The sequence below is a fragment of the Triticum aestivum genome, chromosome 1D, assembly GCF_018294505.1.
Source record: "Triticum aestivum cultivar Chinese Spring chromosome 1D, IWGSC CS RefSeq v2.1, whole genome shotgun sequence".
Taxonomy (NCBI): domain Eukaryota; kingdom Viridiplantae; phylum Streptophyta; class Magnoliopsida; order Poales; family Poaceae; genus Triticum; species Triticum aestivum.
In genome coordinates this window covers 244763871-244768692 of record NC_057796.1, presented here as the reverse complement: position 1 = coordinate 244768692, position 4822 = coordinate 244763871, and the positions used below count along the sequence as shown (strand labels likewise).

Genomic DNA, 4822 nt, shown 5'->3' with positions numbered 1-4822 from the left:
AAGAAAAACATAGTCACAATCCAAACAACCCCGTAATTTTTTGAGACATGCATGAAAATTTTGTTAGTTAAATTTATAGTCAAAATTTGGCAAGGTGCATCAAATCAACACAAGCAAGTATCAAAAGGGAAGCCACGGCATGCATGCATGCGTTGTACTCCCTCCGTTTCCAAATATAAGTCTTTTTAGAGATTGCAACAAGTGACTACATACGAAGCAAAATATGTCTACATACATCCATATGTTGTAGTCCATTTGAAATGTGTAAAAAGACTTATATCTAGTGTCGTGCTTTGATGTGTCTCGTCAACTCGTACAAGACCGAGAAGTTTGATTACTACAACGCCCTCTCCCTCGCGGACTGAGCTCCGGTGCCTTAACTGCACCTGCCTTTGGCTGCATGACAGGTGGGCCAACCACCTGTTGGTCCCACCTGTCATAGACGCAAAGGCAGGAGCAGTAAGTCAATGAAGCTGCGTCCCTCCCTCGCGCATGAGCGTGGTGGCTGGCAGGACTAGTAGGAGCTTTCGCTACACGCTTCTTGACGGCGGCAAACTTGTGGATGGAGTTGACCATCATGTCGTCCATGCGAGAGGCGAAGCCGGCGTCGGTGAGGGCTACGACGCCGGCGGTCGCCAGGACCGTCTGGAAACGCTACGCGGTGTGGGGCCGCAGGCTGGCGCCTTGGATGATTTGGCACAGCCGACTGCCGCTCGCGTCCATCGCCTCCATAGGTGCTTCTTGCTTCTGGTCACTTGGTCTTGGATTGGAGTGAGCAGTGTTGCGCAAAGACTAAGGAGTAGATGGATTGGAGTGGTGGGGCGCCTTTATATGAGAATCCAAACTCTGTTGCATTCACATCGTGCTGGCTCTATTCTGCTTCTCCAATTAATTCCCTCTATATGTAATTTGAGGATGCATCATTGACCGTTCAATGTCTCGGGAACCGCTACCCTCTCCCTCCTTGGCCTTCAAGCACCTATGGAGGCGACTTCCGCTCGCGTTTATCGCGTGTCATGAGACGTCCTCGTCGACGACGAGGTGCCTATGGTGACTTCGTAAATTTCAAGATGATAGTACTAGTATACTCAATATTGTGCACCGCGACCAAGGCCGAGAGGAAAACGAGAGAACTACGTATTTATTTACGGTGTAGATTCACTCATTTTGCTCCATATGTACTCCGTCTCGGTTTACTCTAGTCACTTGTTGAAATCTCTAGAAAGGCAAATACTCCTTTCTGGTTTACAGGGCTATACTAGCAAGTACTACAATAGTGGGCTCACATAGCAATTTTGTCTCATGCAAGAGCCTGGCTATATGCGTGCTCCAAGGTTCACAACTGCCACGTTCGGGTTGCACTTGGCTCTTCGCCTCTTCAAGAAGACGAACAATGATGTTACTACTGCTGCTTCTATAGTATCGAATCCACTGCTGCATGTCCGTCCACCGCGAGCGGGAGGGATAGCTTGTTGTAGTACTATAAGCAAAAGCATGTCCTCGTCTGTGAGGCACCGCACGCATGGGCGAGGGAGAAGGCGTGTAGTAGTAAAATCAAGCTTCTCCTCGTTGTACGAGTTGACGCGACACATCATAGCACGGGCCCCACATGGTTGCCTCTAAACTTGGCTGAAAGACCCGCTGTGTACAATACTCCATTTGCTGCAACCTCTAACATTTACCCCACCACAAATTAAAATATATATTCCTGTCTTGACCAGATGAGCATGCAAACTAGAATCACCAGGATGACAGGTAGGGCCAGAAGATTATTTTAATAAAAAAATAGTATGGAGCCGACCCCAATGATTTTAAGCTTACAGGCACGGTACACGCTATCCTAGACTACTCTACACATGAAACTGCCACACGAGCGTCCGGGCTGCGCTTGGCTCTTCGCCTCTTCGGGAAGTCGAACAATGATGGAGTACTACTATAGTGGAGGAGTACTACAGTATGCTTTTGGCCATCAGACACCGATTGAACTGTTGCATGTCCACCGCGTGCGGGAGGGAGAGCGTGTAGCGAAAGAAAGCTTCTCTTAGTCCTGCCAGCTACCACGCTCATGGGCGAGGGAGGGACGTAGCTTCATTGACTTACTGCTCCTGCCTTTGCGTCTATGACAGGTGGGACCAACAAGTCAGTGGCCCACCTGTCATGCAGCCAAAGGCAGGTGCGGTTAAGGCGAGAGGGCGTTGTAGCAATCAAACTTCTCGGTCTTGTACGAGTTGACGCGACACATCAAAGCACTGCACTCGATATATTTCAATAATTTGTGTTTACCGATGCGTTAATTACAACGCATGCATGCATGTCGTGACTCTCCTTTTGATACTTGCATGTGTTGATTTAATGCACCTTGAAGTAGTATGAATATGTGACGGTAAAGCTTTGTAATGCCCCGGCCCTAATAAAGCGAGAGATGGTTGTGCACGAGGAGGGCGAGATCATGCAGACGGAACAGGACCCTACGATGGAGCTCTCTATGGTCTCGATGGACCTCACCTTGCTCCACTGCCCCTTGTGCCTCCGCCCCTTGAAGCCTCCAGTGTATGAGGTTCGAATACACCTCGTCCATTCGGCTGATCGAGCAAGGTGAAGGTTTCTTGATTGATGTGTTTTTCGATTGATTTGTGTAGTGCAAGGGAGGGCACCTGGCTTGCGCGGACTGCCGCGTCGAGCGCCCTGGGAACCAGCGGCAGTGCCAGAAGTGCGAGCGCGGCGGTGGCTTCGATGTGCGGAACACGGTGGTGGACGCCGTCCTCTCCTCGGTGAGGGTGGAGTGCCCGCAGGAAGGTTGTGGGCTCTACGTCACTTACCACAAGCTCGCCGATCACCAGAGTGTGTGTCCGCTCGCGCCCTGCAAATGCCCTGTGCCCGTCTGCGGCTACGAAGGCCTGCCGCCGGTGCTCTCCCACCGCATCAGCACCGTGCATCCCATGCCCGTGCACAGGATCCAGTATGGCAAGGCGCTCCAGCTGCAAGTGCCACTGTCGGAGCCACGGATCTTGCTGTTCGCGGAGGAGGACGGCCGCGTGTTTTTTTGGTCGGCGGCGTGCTCGACATCGGCGCGCCTATCACCGTGTCGGTCGTCTTCATCAGAGCGGGGGCGTCCCCACTGCCGCACTACGTGGCCAAGCAGTGGGCGAACGGCCCGCCGGGGGAGCCCAAAGGCAGGACCGACGCCGTCAAGGTGGAAATGGAGGTGACAAGTAGCAGGGATCCCGGCGACGTCGCCGTGCAGGAGCTGACCTTCTTCACAGTTCCGCCCAAGCTGCTGGCCGGGGCTAAGCTGGTGTCCCTCCACATTCAGATTGACAAGCTCACGTCCTAAATGATTCTACAGTGCCTTCTGTTTATCTTAGTAATATCCTGATATAGGGGTTAGCTCGGTCTACTTTAGCTTAAGAGATGGTGGGTTTTGGTGGTGATGCAACAATTACCTCGACATCAGATCAACAGTGAAAGTAATTTCGAATAGTCGAATGGATATTTTGTGTCTGTTGGATATAAAGATCCTTTGGGTAAGAAGTAACAGCTTATATGCTTTTTTTGAAACGGAACAACGATAGTATAATTTTTGTTGACATGCACTAATATTTTTTAAGTTAAATATTTAGGCAAAATTTGGCACAAATTACAAAGGGGACTAATAAACTAGGACGGAGGTAGTACCACGCTATATTTAATTGCAAACCTGTTCACACCGATCACAACCTAAACGGTTTCCCACTTAGGAGCGTATAAGTAGTACTCGGTTATACATACTACTATGCCAAGATCACTGCACATTCCTAATATGTGCCTCCAATTAATATAGTAGTAGTAGAGTACTTAGTCACGTACTCCATAACATCATCGGGCATTGCACGTACAACATTTAGTGGTAGTAAGAGACAAATGCCTATATGCCACGCATGTTCATACTATTTGTGCCTTTCTACTTCACTTACTGCGCTACATTACACAGGTTCGCACGTCCACTCCTGGGTACATGTCCGTCTCGTAGTTCCAGTCCCACGTGTTCTTCATATAGATGGAACAATCCTTGCATGGCACGTGCACCTTGATGCTAGATGTGTCACGTGTTGGCAAAAGGATGAACAAAGCTCACGTAAAAAAATAGAGTGGAAGAACATAGATTCCCGACAACCGAGAAGGAGCAAGGAACCTCGTGGTGGAGCGTCTGCACTCATAATATTTTATATTATTCAGGGATATAAAATCAACCAATCATCTCCATAGTGGACTGGAAGAATACGAAACACGGCAGCCCAGTGTAGTTACATCAATACTAGTACATGGCTAACCCACGCTATCACCATATTTCTTGGCTTCCGTGCGACACCTATCTCTAGTAATCCAGCAGCCTGTATCTCTTCTCCCTCCTCGTCTCTCTCAAAGTGCGGCAGGCTGGCGTTTTTGCCGTCTATTGAGGTCGGTTAACTCATCACATGTTAGCGACATGCCAAGAGCATTCTAAAAAATTCCTTTCACGTTCCGTTTTCAAAAAGAAAAAAATCCTTTCATGTACGAAATTGACTGTATGCTTTGAGCAACTTGCATGTCCTATGGCCAGCCTTGATGCGGAGCAGTCGCATGCACCCGGAAGCGGCGCTCTCTCGGCTGTCGTGCCGCTTCAAAGCCGGCACCAGTGAGAGGTCGCCTTCGCTTTGGCCGGGCATTAATGCGGTACTGACGCTCCAGGGCGACGCTGAACGTTTCACGCGGGAAGCATGCACTGGCAAGGGAGTATAGGTTTTGAACCGTTTCAGGTGTAGTACTGGTAGTTTGCAAAACTACTCAATTATTGCACTCAGTT

General features: G+C 49.5%; 1 pseudogene; it reads left to right on the top strand.

Annotated features, from left to right (window-relative positions):
• Positions 1-2422: 2422 nt before the first annotated feature.
• On the top strand, positions 2423-3334 carry LOC123167965 (E3 ubiquitin-protein ligase SINA-like 4; annotated as a pseudogene).
• Positions 3335-4822: the final 1488 nt, after the last annotated feature.